This window comes from Vitis vinifera, chromosome 19 (assembly GCF_030704535.1).
Source record: "Vitis vinifera cultivar Pinot Noir 40024 chromosome 19, ASM3070453v1".
Classification (NCBI taxonomy): Eukaryota; Viridiplantae; Streptophyta; class Magnoliopsida; order Vitales; family Vitaceae; genus Vitis; species Vitis vinifera.
In genome coordinates this window covers 3736595-3752060 of record NC_081823.1, presented here as the reverse complement: position 1 = coordinate 3752060, position 15466 = coordinate 3736595, and the positions used below count along the sequence as shown (strand labels likewise).

The window sequence follows — 15466 nt, the reverse complement described above, 5'->3', positions numbered from 1 at the left end:
AATTATTACCCGTAGTAAGAGGGTCTTGAAGGTTGGCTAAAAGGTGTCGTCCTCTTAGGCAGTTCGGTGTCATTTGCCACATGCCCGTGTGGTTCGGATGGAGGCTTCGGACACTCTGTGGCAGTTATCCGGGCAGCTCCGAGGAAAGTGACACATGGAGGAGGTCCCCATAGGTACCGTTTTCTTATTAAATCGATGATGAACCTTTCAATACCATGGGTTGGTACCTTATTTTGTTGAACCGATGACCTCCAATTTTAAAAGCAACATTTAGACCATTGAGCTACCTCTTATCTATGTATAATAATGTTGTAAAATTAAATATATAGCAAAATTATTGTTTTTTTTCAACTTTTTGTAAATGTAAATATTTATTTTTATGATAATTATTATATAAATAATGAATATAATAATTTTAAAAAATTAGATTAAATATGTTAATCATATTTAATATTATTAGTAGATGTTAATGTATACTAATAATATGGGATATGTTAATGTATTGATTGACTAGCATGAGAATTCTTAGTTAAGGAATTTTAGGGGTTGTGTCATGTCTTGGATATTCAATTAAATATGTCAATTCAAGAATAATAATTAGGTTAAAAAAAAATCTAATTACTAAATAAGTAACATATTATGTAACCTATTTAATAATTAGATTATATTATTATTAAATAGATTAACATAGATCAAATTCATTTTATTTAAGACAACAAAAATTAATCCAATTATTAAGCAAGTTATGCAAGTATCATTTTGACCTAAATACGATTATACCTGATCTAAACATATAAAAAAACATATTGAATTGAAATTATATAAACGAATCGTATCAAATATTAAAACCCCTAAACTCTAAATTTAAAAGAACATCGACAAATTCAAAATGTCATTTTATTATTAAAAAGTGTTATCTTTATATATATAAAAAAAATCATCAAAAGAAATTCAATAAACTTTTACTAAAGTTTAAATTTATTTTTCATTTTTTTTTTGGTATCATACAAGAAATAAGACTCACTTGGCTCCATTAAAAAATTAAAAATAAATTTTCATGTACAACCTTCAAGGTTATTGGTATATGTCATAAAAATTACCTAATTATTAATTTCTTGAAAAAACCATCCATCAATTATTGCTTTAAAGGTTATATTAACATTTGGGTTGCCAATCCACACTTCAAGTTAAAGAGTGCACCAACTTAAAAATTAGTGTCATGAATCTTTGTACTTTAAAAATGAACAAATTTATGGTAAAAATCGTATATATGACTATGAAAATAGAAATATAAATAAGAATGAAAATAAATCACAATATTATTTAATTAGAAAGAATTAAAAGTTTATTAAGATTGTATTTTGATTTTTCTCGGGCTATTTTTTTTTATTAATATTTCAGTTTTAAAATTGATATGAATATAATAACGAATGAAAAATTGAATGAATTTCTTCGTATTTCGGTTTAAAATGTGAAATTAATTTCACATCCTCGTGCTGTATTTTTTAATTTTTTTTTATTTTTTTACTGGTGGGAATCCTATTGGGCTTGGGCCATCTGGACTAAAAATCTGTAAGTAGTTTGGGTTTGGGCCTAAAGTATGTGGACCTTATAGGTAGGGTCTGTATGGGACCCGACTTTGAGACCGGTCAAACCCTAGATCGACCTCTCTCTTTGTCCCTCGCTCTTTCAACCCTGAAAATTTTCTCCGTCAAGGAGCCATGGCGAAGAACAGAAACAAGAATAAGAGAAGCGGCGTGGCGCCGATGGACACCACCGAGCCCACTCTCACAGATATCCCACAATGTACCCCTTTTTTTTTTTTTTGGTCGTTTTCACTTCTACTGATTCACAATTTTTTTTCCCGGAAAATGATTTCCCAGCCCTAAATTTGTCCACTCTTCACATGCAGGGATGGACACGTCAGATTCGGTTGCTACGACAGCCATGCATTTCCCAGCTTCTGGTGCTCCCATTAAGAGGTTAGCTTTTGTTTGAATAATGTGCTTTTTAAAATCAAATTCTTTGAACTTGTGAATTTTTCCTGAAGTGATTGGGTTTAAAAAGCAGTTCGTGTTGATAGAAGTGGACTTATTCTGAGTTTTCGGAAGATGGGCCCTTGAATAAGTTCCTTAAAATTGTTTATTTATGAATTGAGTTCTAGTCTGTGTTACGTTTTATCAGGAGGTTGTATAAGAGGGAAAGAGGGATTTTTATCCCAGGCTTTTTGGGAATTAATGATGAGAACTGCTGTAGATTGTGTCTGTCCCCAGTCCACCTATCCCTCAAACCTGGAAATGGGAACTATACCAGGTAATGTCTTTTTGGAAAAAAAAAAAATGATTGAGGGCTGATTTCATAGGCCGCATGGAAGAAAAAAGAGCGGAATTTTTAGTAAAATAATTGAATAAAGATACATATAAATTGTTTGAGGATGAGGAAGGTGTGGCAAAGGTGGCAGTTTGTTGGCTTTGTTATGAAGCCCACCAGTATGCACCACTGTTAGTTTTGTTTGGTGATTCATGAGAATTGACATAATTTCTTTGCTTTTGGGAGGTTCATGGCTGAGATATTATGCAGAAACTGTGAATTCAACATTTCTATTCCTGATCCAGGAAAGCCTAGAGTAATTGGTATTAGGGGCCTTTTGATTCATTAGCATTACTAGTCATGTGCCAAATCTTGTTTCAAGTGTTTGCCACTAAACTTAGAACAGTTTTCCCAATGAAAACTTGGAATGATTATTTCCGCGTTCCTCTCCATAGCCATAGAATGGCTTACATATGTTGGTGGAAGACCAAGGTATGGGAATTTGTGTATTGTCCACAAAGTTATCATGGAAAAGACATATAGTTCTCTCTACTGGGAATTTCTTTTATATATGCTGAGATTGGGCTTTAGCATGAAGGTTTAAGGCATGGTATTTTTTGGTGTATCTCTTCTCGCTCTTTTCCCATTATTGTGAATTCATTCTTTAAGGGTGTCTAGAAGCTTCAATAACCATCTCTTAGATGGTTATTGTGGATGAGCTGTTTCTGCTGAATCTGATCTGGAAATCCATGGTGCTTTTCTGTGTCTCGTGCGCAAAGAAAATGGCAAAAATGGTGATTACCTTTGTCTTTCTTCATTTCTTTGCCACCAACATCTGGTGTTCCTTCTCCCCTATTTGATCCCTTCCTAAGATTTAGGATGAGATGATGCCTAAGGACTGGAACTGAAAGGAATTATTCTTCAGAAACTTTTCTTTGTTCTCATTTTATGGCATGTTCAGATATGGGGGAAGTAGGAGTTAAGAGTTCCGGGTATTGTTTTTTGTCATGGTTACTATAGCTGCTGTTTGATGCCGCCCCCCCCCCCCCCCCCCCCCCCCGGTATTTTCTGAAATTTAACTGTCATCTGGACAGAGCTTTGGTTGGTATACTTTTATCCTGGTCTTGTATGGCATAGCATTCTTCTAGGCACATTAGTGTGTACTTTTGTAATTTTTGTTTTACATAATGATCCTACTAATGGAAACTTGCGGTGTGAAAACATAACTGCAATTCCACATTTCCGCATCATCTCCCTTTGATGAGTATAAGCGTATTTTTGTTCTATAAGAATTAAAGTTAAGTCTTTGTTGAGAAGGTCAATGACATCTAGCTTTTCATTGACAAAATATCCAGCCATTCATTAACAAATATATTGTATTAGTTGTATATTTAATTAGTTGCCTTTTATACTTAGACTACTAAGAATAGATTAGCATGATTGTAGGAAATCTCTTATATAAAGCTACGTCTCCCGATTCAATATATTCATTCAAAAAGGAAAATATTCTTTTCCCTTTCTTTTACAAGTCTTCGTGACACATGCACACACATACAAACAAACAAACAAAAAGGGAAAAAAAAAATTGCCACTACATGTGAAAGGGCTTAAGAATATTTGTCTAAACCCTAGGTGTACCCCAACTCGTCCCCAGCCTGACCACTTGATCCAAGGCCCTGGAAGCTTCTTCAAACCCTTGACAATAAATGATGTACTTCATTCCATTCAAGTTGATTTTTTCCTTCTCTCTTATAAGATGGTGTGAAGTTCTTACTTGGTTTTTGTCATTATTATTTTGTCCTGATATCTGCTGCCATTTGAGCCCTATGTTATGTGTCTGAAGTGAATCTTTTCCATAACAGGAAGAAAGGAGTAACAATGAAGAGATCAAAAAATGTCCGAAAGATAAAAGCAATAGCAAAAGCGGTATCTCAAAATGAGAAGTCAATGGAGAAATTTCGAAGAATGAGAGTAAAACAATGAGAACCCAATCAGCAAAAATGCTATATGATTGACTTCTGTTGTGTCCAACCTTCTTGACAAAAGCATATACCCATAGAAGCAGAATGGTGAGAATTCAATCCACAGAAATTTGCTGTTTCACGGACTTAGGTCAAGCCGTCCTTCTGGACCCCACATCTGTGGAAAGGGCCTGGAAGCATCTAATCCTGATGTGATTTCTAAAGAACTTTCTTAGTAATTTCCTTTTCTACCATGAATGCATTCTTTTTTCAATGTCTTTTTTAATAATCTCTGCTGAGCTTGAAAGCTGATTAGTTGATGTATGCAATCCCAACTGCTTGAACAGTCAGTTCAATTATGGATGATATCATAAAAAAACATTGAAAGCAGTTACAAAGTACTAAAAAATTGGAAAACTTTCTCTAATAATAACTTCATCTACTAAAATGAATAGGTAGAGGACCCTATACCCCTAAAAATATTGTACTGACACTTGCTTTTATATGAATCGGATAGAAATAAAGATCAGGTAGAGGGCAAACCAAGGAGAAGAAGAAACCATCAAAACCAAAGAAGACCCATACCCCAAGGCAACTGTCAGTAAGGCCCATCCTATTTTGGTCAATCGTTTTGCTGGGATGATCAATACGGGCAGCCGATGGAGGATGGGCGATAGCAGAATCTGCAAAACCCCAATTACTAGGCTCATGAAGACCATAAAATGGAACGTCTTGGAGATAAGGCTGTTGGTTTTGTTTGCAGTAGCAGTTATTGGAGGGTTTAGAATCCCTCCAATGGAGATGAGACTTATGAGTAACCCAGCCTTGAAAACAGCTTTTTGAACTTCAGCCGGAGCCACCTGTTGAGGGGGTGCCTCAGCTTCAATGTTGGGCTGATCAATTGATGGTTCTTCAACTGTTATGTTGAGCTGATCGATTTGTGGTTCTTCAGCAGCTGCCATGGCTCTCAACTTGATTGCCTCCTTTTTTTGGTCCCTTCCCTTTGATTTGTGGTGTATTTAAAGGCAGAATCGGCCCCCATGTATCAATTCACCATTTCTGACAATGACCCCCCATGTATCAATTCACCATTTCTGACAATGACCCCCCATGTATCAATTCACCATTTCTGACAATGAGCCCCCATGTTTATGGTTTCCATGTTTATTGTTTGAAATAATCACATGCATTTCATATATATCTAAATATTACAACTTTATTATTTAATGCATTACCTAACCGCCCCCCCATGTTTATTGAACGTGAGAAATAATCACATGCATTTCATATATATCTAAATATTACAACTTTTTTATAATTTATTATTAAATATCAAATATAATTTATTATTTAATGCATTACCTAACTCTATCTAAAAAAGAAAATCTTACTTACTATTATACTCTCATTATTCATATATAAAAAAAAAGGATAGTAATTTAATATGAAAATTAAATAATTTCAACTACCAAATTACAAAATATAAGATGTATTTTGATGAATCAAATTTCAAGATCAAGTTCAAAACTTTTTGAGAGAGAAAATTTAAAATTTGTATTATATGAAGAAGATGAAGGATTTCAAGTGATTACAAGTGTCAAAGATAATATTTGATATTTTTTTTATTCAAAATATAACTTTTTGATAATATTTAAAATATAATTGTTGTAGGAAGAAATGTGATGTTAAATAACGATTTTAGAATTTTTTATGAGTTTATTATAAAATTTTGTTATCAAATTGTTATTAATATTTTTATATAATTTTCTTTTTGTTCATAGATTAAATTTGAAGATTAAGCTTTATATGTCTTGAAGGATGTCAAGTGATTACAAGTGTTAAAAGGTAACATTTGATTTATTTTTTTTCCATTTACATATAACTATTGTAGGTAGAAATGTTATGTTAAATGACATTTAAATATGTAATGATTTATAATATCTAGATTTTTTAATTTTTTTTCTGAGTTATTTTTAATCAAATTGAGAGCATTTAGTAATTTGTTATGAAATTGTCATCAATATTTTGTAAGAGAGGGTATGAACTTTGTAAGAGATGATACGAACTTTCTAAGAGAGGGTACGAACTTTCTAAGAGATGGTACGGACTTTCTAAGACAGGGTACAGACTTTCTAAGAGAGGGTACGAACTTTCTAAGAGTGGGTACGAACTCTAAAAGAGTGTACGAACTTTCTAAGACCGGGTACGAACTTTTTAAGAGATGGTACGAACTTTCTTAGAGAGGGTACGAACTTTCTAAGATCGGGTACGAACTTTCTAATAGAGGGTATGAACTTTTTAAGAGTGGTTACGAACTTTCTAAGAAAGGGTACGAACTAGATAATGTAATTTTCTAACTACTCTATCTTTTATATTTCAGTTTCTTCATAGATACGATGGACAAAGGCAAAGGAAAGGAATTTATCATTGATTTGAACGATGAAGACTTTGATTACCAATATGATAGCATTGTTAAAACTGAGTCTGATGAAGAGGCCATTCTAATTTCGGACAAGATTTTTAATGATTTAACTGTTGAAGATGTATGGAAGATGGAGTTTAGCTCAATAGAGGAGGCATAAGAATTTTATAATTTATTTGCTAAAGTTACCGAATTCAGTGTTAGAAAGGATGATGTGAAACGAGATAAAAATCAAAATATAGTATCTCGTAAGTGGGTTTGTTCGAAAGAAGGATATCGACATAGAGTGTGTTTAGAGAATGAAAATCGAAAACGAGAACCTAAGGCAGTAACTCGAGTTGGTTGTGAGGCAACATTTCGGATTGGGTTTAACAAACAAATGAACAAGTGGGTTGTGAAAGAGTTTATGGCTGATCATAATCATCATTTGGTGGAACAAAAAAATGTCCAATTCCTTCAATCCCATAGGGTCATTAAAAATGCAGATAAAGCTCAATTGAATGCAATGCGAGGTGTTGGCATGGGAACTAGCCAAATTATGGATTACATGGTGCAACAATCAGGTGGATATAACAATGTTGGCTTCACAAAAAAAGATCTATATAACCATGTTGATGTTGATCGTAGAGTTCATCTAAGAGATGGTGATGTAGAGGGTGCTTTGGCTTATTTGTGTGGAAAGTCTGAAATGGATCCATCATTTTATTACAAGTACAATGTTGATGAAGACAACCGTCTAGCAAACCTGTTTTGGGCATATTCTACTAGTAAATTGGATTACAGTTGTTTTGGAGATGTGTTAGCATTTGATACAACTTATCAGACTAATGCTTATAAAAAACCATTGGTCATACTAGTTGGCATTAACCATCACCATCAAACTATAGTGTTTGGATGTGCATTATTGGTAGATGAGAGTGTTAGCACTTATACTTGGGTCTTGGAGACTTTTTTTGGATGCAATGAATAACAAGAAGCCTCTTTATGTTATTACTGATGGGGATAAAGCAATGCGTAAAGCCATTAAGAGGATATTTCCAAACTCTTGTCATTGATTATGTGCTTGGCATATTCAACACAATGCATTCACTAATGTCCATGTCAAAGATTTTACTAATCATTTTTCTAAGTGCATGTTCATGGAAGGCACCGTTGAAGAATTTGAATGTGCATGGAATGACATGTTGAAAATGTTTAATCTTCATGGACATAAGTGGGTGACAGATATATATGCTAAGCGTTCTAGATGGGCAGAGGCTTATTTAAGGGGGCATTTCTTTGCTAGTATGAAAAGCACACAAAAGTGTGAGAGCATGAATGCATACTTGAATCGTTTCCTTAAAACTCGTTTGAAGCTGTATGAGTTTGTCAAGCATTTTGATAGAGCACTCTCATGTATTCGTCATAATGAGGCAAAGGCAGAGTTTGAGACACACCATTCTTTAGCTGTTCTAACAACCAAATTCTATGCACTTGAGAAATATGCAGGGACTGTTTTCACAAGGCAATCTTTTCTAAAATTTAGGGATGAGATGAAGAATGCAGAATTGTTTTTCCCTATCAGTACAGAAAATCATGGAGGTTATCGTGTCCATACATTGACCAAGTTTAGAAGCCCTGACAAGATTTGGAAAGTATGTTATGGTAATAGTGATCGGTCTATGAAATGTACTTGTATGATGTTTGAGTCAGTTGGTTTTCCATGTCCCCACATGATTGTTGTAATGAAGATAGAACACCTTGAAGAAATACCTGAGACTTGTATTATGAAAAGGTGGTCTAAGTTAGCAAAGGAAACGGTCTAAGTTCATCATGACAATGAAAGTCAAGGTGATGCGACTAACATCATACGATATGGTGCACTCAGCTCTATGTGCTCACGGATGTCTTATTTCGCATCTCAATCAGGAAAAACTTTTAAAGAGGCTAGATTTGAAATACAAAGACTCACTTGTCAAATGGAAGAACTTTGTAAAAATTTACCGGAAGAAAGTGAACGAGAAGATTTGAAAGCTACAAAACACCATGTTCAAGATCCTATCATTGTGAAGATGAAAGGTAATCCGGGTAACTTAAAAGACAAATTTAATAAACCAAGGCATTGTGGGAAATGTAAGAAAGTAGGACACACTGTTCGAAAATGCCCAGCGTTCGTCAACACTCACAATGCATTTATCAACATTGAAGATTCAATTGAAGATATGGTATGTTCAAACACACATTCACTAAATTCATTAATTATTCACTTTATAGTTATTTTTATTTGGTTAAATTGGTTGAAATAAAAAATTGAATTCTTTATATTAATATAGGGGGACATGCCTTCATTACTAAATCACATGGAAGGTGGATCAAGACACGAGACAAATGAATTTTCTCAAAATTTAAGTTTAACATTTTTTAAGTAATTTTTATTATGATGTGAAAAATATTACTTATTAGAGTAATTGAAAAATTAAATCATATTACAGACAACACTTGACACATTTCAGAATGGTCCAGAAACAAGCTTAAATGATTCATGGCTCGGGTTACATCCACCAAATTACTTCACAAACCAAGTAAGACTCATAGAATAAATTATTTACACCACATATCATATATCTATATATTGACAGAAGTTCCTAAACATTTAGTATTTAATCATATGGATTTTCTTTCAAAATATTATGTATAACTGTAAATATTTTCAATGTAGGTCACCATGAACCACTTTACATCCGGAATTTCGGGAGCAAGTTCTACATATCATAACCAATGAGTTGTACTACAATGCAAAAAATTATGTAAAAAAAAAAAAATCAACTCTTGATTGTATTCTATACTCTTCTTCTCTTTATTTTTGCATGATTCTAAACTTTATATAATATTATAGCTTTCTCACTATTTTCATCATCAAGAAGTAATTCGATTGCCAATTTGTGTCTTATAGCTGTAGAGTCCCAATGGGAAGGGGTTGAACTTGAGTCCATGAAATCGGATCTTCGCATATAATTAATGACATGGACTCCACAATCCCACCTAACAAATAAAATGAGTAAACATTTATCTAGTTAGTACATAGAAATATTATCTTGAACACATTATATTTGAAGAAACAATTATGCTTGCTTACCCATTGGCTTGCACATCTACCCATGTAGGTCTTTCAATGGGAACACTTGATAAATTCTTTAGATGCCCATTGAGATTAAAAAAATGTGCACACTCTTCAACCTAATATTCATATCGTTATATCTTTTAGCAAAATAAAACATGCTATTTAACAACTAACATTAAAAAGTAATAAAATTCATTAAAATATAAGACATACCACAGTTCTCACAGATGAAGTTCGCATGCCATCCCTTTGTATTGATGGTAATGAATCCAATATATAAATATTATGTTGATGAAGATTTATAACACACAAATACCAATGATCCGAACATGTTTCGTGCATCGAGATGTATATCTAAACAAAACACACATTTTAGCATTGATAATTATTTACAACTATGATATGAATACAACTTCAAATATGTACCTTATCGCAATCATTCATTTCATCCATGTGTTTGATAATATGTGTGAACATCTTGGTAGCAGTTGCCAATTTTCTACCACCATGTAAGATTATTTGCTATGCAAAATATATATATATATATATATATATATATATATATATATATATATATATATATATATATATATATATCACAATATTTATTAGGTTTATTTTTTTTTCTTTAATAAGAAATATAATGGATGAATATACCGCAAATGTGGTGGGTAAGTAGCATCTGGTAGGACATATTCCTTTGAATTTGTTCTCAAAACTATTAAGTTTGCATGCAAATACATTTATGATCTAAAAATGAAACACAAAAAAGTTAACAATGTTAATTATGTAATAGAATTAATAAGAATTGGGTTTATCCTTGTATTACTCACCACATCAAGTAATTCTTGTCTAGGCCCTAAAATCAAGAAGTCTGCTCGATTTGCATGCTCATATTGAAAATTAACAAGAAGTTCACTGCAAAATATAAAATATTTAATAAGTGTGACTTTTAAAACATGACATACATAAAGTATAGTCAAAATAATTGGTTTACACACCTTTTGTCCAATGAAACATCAAACACATAAGCAACAACTAGAGACTCAAGTGTACTCAAGGAATGTGAATCCTCCACGTTCGGAAAAATGGACATGGGGATTATCTATATTGAAAACATCTCTAACAAACATTAGTTATCGTTCACTATATTATTAAGTATTTAAAAAATACTACATCAATGAAGTAACATATTACCTCTAATACCTTTTGTGATTCAACAACTATGCTTGGGAATCTCTTAGGCTTTGGCATCTTATTGGATTGATGAATGTAGGGTGACACCTTGAATTTACTAGGCTTGCGTTCCATTGTTGATCGTGTTTTCTTCAATTGATGTGGGAGCACCACCAATGAAGTTAGTTGTTCTTCTTGTTTTTCAACATATGGAACATCAACATTAACCTATCATGTATTTGAACATTAGTATATATATCTATATCTATATATATATATATGTATATATAGAACTTTGTAAAAAACTAGGTCTTCATAATATGCAAATACCTTTTCATCTTGACATTGATTGTTGACAATGGGAAAAACATGTAACTCCATGTCACCACATGAGTCATTCTCACTCAATCTCTCTTCTACGACAACATTGCTCATAGGAAAAAACAAGCGTTTCAATTCCATATATTTTTCTTCAAATTCTCTAAAAGTTGATTCTTTACAACTTTCATCCATATTAGAAACATTTGTTTGTAGCACAAATTTTTTCAGCTTCTCAAAAGCTTCCTCCATACCTATCAAACTTTTTTCTTCAACCTAGTAACAAATAAAAATTTCCAATATCATGAAAAATAAAGTTTGAGATGAATAAACTAATGTATATAAATATAGTATGAAAAAATACCTTATGCCCTTCTTCTTGTTGTTCATGAACTTTTGCATCTTGTTTATCACCATCTTCTACATTTCTCATATCATTATCTTTATGATCACTTGTTCTCTCATCTTTCTCAACCACCTTCATTTTTTCATCATTTTCATTTTCCGCACCATTATTTTGCTCCATATCCACACTTTCCCCAATTTTTATAATCCATATCGTGACCTATAATTTATCCATAAACTTTATAATAATTGCAACATCACATAAACAAATAAGCTTTTCAGTTAGTAAATGTATCTTACCTTTGGATCATCATAACCTCCAAGTGTTTTGATTTTACGTTTTATCCTAGAAACCTCATCATCTCCCCATTCATTTATACGAGGGCTCTATGCATTAAAACGTAAGTTCATACCCTTCTTTGTGGAAATGTGGTCTAGGTAGAAAATCTGCAAGAAATAAATTCCAAAATAATTATAGAGTTGAATATATCACAAACTCTATTATTGTTAAAAATATCATAATATATCAACTTTGTTAAAAGTGTATTACCATTAGAAAAAATAAACATCCAGAAATCTCACTGCTTCGTTTCTTGGATTTAAAGTCGTTTATTGCCTCGTACAAGGAAGAAGAATACTGTTTGAGCTCAATTTATCTTCTTTATTGATGCGGTGTCTTGAAGGAGATGGAGGAAGGAAGGCTTGACACTAACTTTCATCGTTGGACATAACAAGGCACCCAAAACAAATAATACAAAACGAATTTTAAATTCATTCCCACATTTCTTTTCTTGCCGTATTTGGTTTTCTAACATCAACAATGGCAATTTTCCCTTCCCATCACAATACATGTTGTATAAATCATTCCGTTTACTTGTGCATCTCTCTATATCTACCTCCACTCCCTTAGCCTTCAAGCCCAAAATTAACTCAACATCCATTGGGGATAATTTAATGGAAGTGTTATGCACACTTAATGTGCATGAAAGAGTGTCAAAATTCTCTACCAACCAATGACATAAACTATGATCAAGTTTAGTACATCGCAATCCTAAAATACCTCCAAACCCTATTTCTTGTATGATGACCTTTTGATTAGGTTGCAAGTGTTGAAGTAGTTTATACACCCGATCAGGCGAACAACGCGTGTGAAGATACTACTGGAAGTCATAAATATACATAAGCATATATATTTTAAATTGAAAGAAAATATTATCATAATTTAAAAACATAAATTTCGAATTTCTTACCTTTGATGCATTTTTTGAGTTTCGACCCTTTTGTTTTATATATTCATGAGGGCATTTTTTACACTTCTCTAAGAACTTTTTTTTTTCTCCATTTGAAAGGGATTGCCACTTTTTCCCAATCTCTTTTCGCAACTGTAATATTAAATTAGTTAGTTATCATATAGAGTATAAAAGTTGACTAAAAAACATATTATGCAAATATTCATTTCTTTTCTTACATCATGATTTATTATCAATTCCTTGTTATCTTCTTTTCTTGCGAGTACTTGTTCTTGACTGCAAAAAACATCACATAAAAATGATTATATTTTCAACATATGAATAAATATCCCAAATGAATTAACTATATATGTATATATATTCTTACAAATAATAAAGCCATGAACCCATAGGAAGTTTTGGGTTTGAAGGGGGATCATTCTCCTCAAATGATTGTTTGCTCCTGTTTAAAACACAACATTATGAATGTAATTTACAACTAATTAAAACTATGTACTATATTCAAATAATTAAATGAAAAATATAAAATCTTACATATTTGGCTTTCTAAGTCAAGATGTAGTAAGACTGCTCAAAATAAGATAAACTCCTCTTATATTAAGCAACTGTGTAGCCTGCAACATAGTGAGCATACCGATAAGAATTAAGTTTTGAATTTGACAACAATGAGTTTGAAAATATTTGTAACAAAATGGAGTTTTTTTCTAAAAATATTAATCATTATTTAATCATTAGATCGATGAGTTAAACTAATTAAAATAAATTTAAATTATCAAATAAAAATAATTTATTTACTTTAAATCTTTTTATTTTATTTTATCTTTTTTTTTTTACATGGCATAGCAAAAAGGCAAATTTTAAAATTATATCAATTAATTTATAATTTTTTAAAATATAATAATGTTGTATTGGATTAGAAATAGAAAATAAAAAAAAAGTTAAATTTAGAGTATGCTATTTTAAAATTTTTTATCTTTAAAAAAAAGTCATTAGTGAGAATATGTCCAAATGTTTTAAGCTTTTTTATCATTCTTTTTATCTCCTTAGGATCTTGTTTCATTGTATGGTTTAGTCGCATTTTGTAATTTCCAAATTTCATTACAAGTCCTCTAAGCTTCGTAGCTGAAAGTTCACCATACTTTTCTTTTAACGCTTCCCACATTTCATGAGAAGTTTGATATACCTCATACTCAATCATGAGATCATCTTGCATACAACTTAACAACGTTATGCGAGTTAAAGAATTTTTTTGTGAGAGAGGCCACATCAACAAGATAAATATACATGTCATGTCTGACATATCAAATTATTTACATGTTATGTATAAAACATAAAAGAAAATGTAATAAATAGAAGGAAAACTAATCTTCTCTCTTGAAACTAAAAGGAACAATGTTAGGATTATACAGTGTCTTCTATAACTCTAAAAGTTGTTTTCAATAACCATAACCCTCTAAGATTTTTATGCCTACTAGAATTTGAAAATCTTGCATTTCGCAAGTTAGGAGAAATAGAAAGCACTGTTGTTTGTCTGATGACATTCTTCACGAAGCATGTTTCCCAGTGTTCCTTGAAAATAGCTACTAAGTCATCAAAAGACCTATTTGTGAAACCATGAGGCCCTTCTTGAATGGATTCCCATATATTTTCAAGAACTTTTTTCTCAGGTTCTGTTAATGACATTTGTAGAATATGCATTTTACGGTTTGACTCTAAGATATATTCCTTTTCGAAACGTTTGAACATATTAGCCACATGATCCACATGTTCATTTGTACAATGGCTAGGGTACCTCTTATAGTTCAAGATTGTATCCAAACGCGGCCAAGGTCCACTACCCCTTAGTACTTTCCTAGTTCTCCTCAATCGTACCATTTTGCACCTGACCAAAAGAATTTAATTTAATTTTAATGAGTAACATATACTCATACTTTAATTAAATATTTGAACAAATGAAATTTTAATTAGAAACACACAATTATAAAAAAAAAATGTCTTTTATTGTCCCTCAAATTTTTATTATTATTTTATACACAAGTCAACATTCATAATTTCAAATAAACAATATAACACTAATAAATGGTATTTTATATCATATCAAGGCACTTTATTTGAGATTTAGGTTCGAATCCATGTTGCATTATTTTTTCTAACACTAAAAGGTTCAAAAGTATAAAATTTTATTACATTTTAAATGAAAAATAAAATTAATTTATATAAAATATTTTATTTGAGATTTAGGTTCAAATCCATGTTGCATTATTATTTCTAATACTAAAAGGTTCAAAAGTTTAGAATTTTATTACATTTTAAATGAAAAATAAAATTAATTTATATAAAATATTTTATTTGAGATTTAATTTCTAAAATTTTATTAAAAATATGTGATAACAATTTTTTCTATTATCATTAATGTATTTAAATAATTAAAATTATTAATAATTTATCTTATCAAATTAATTTTAATTCATAAAATATCATTAATAAAATTCGAAAGTTCAATTTATATAAAATATTTTATTTGAGATTTAGGTTCAAATCCATGTTGCATTATTATTTCTAACACTAAAAGGTTCAAAAGTCT

At 31.3% G+C, this 15466-nt stretch overlaps 1 long non-coding RNA gene across 2 annotated transcripts; it reads left to right on the top strand.

Annotated features, from left to right (window-relative positions):
• Positions 1-1629: 1629 nt before the first annotated feature.
• On the top strand, positions 1630-5477 carry LOC100250352 (uncharacterized). 2 transcript variants are annotated; one of them, XR_009465249.1, is made up of 3 exons: positions 1630-1806; positions 1913-1982; positions 4789-5477. It is a non-coding gene; the product is annotated as an uncharacterized LOC100250352 (long non-coding RNA). The 2 variants fall into 2 exon arrangements; XR_078174.4 differs by lacking the exon at positions 4789-5477 and adding an exon at positions 4173-4560 and having other exon boundaries at positions 1634-1806.
• Positions 5478-15466: the final 9989 nt, after the last annotated feature.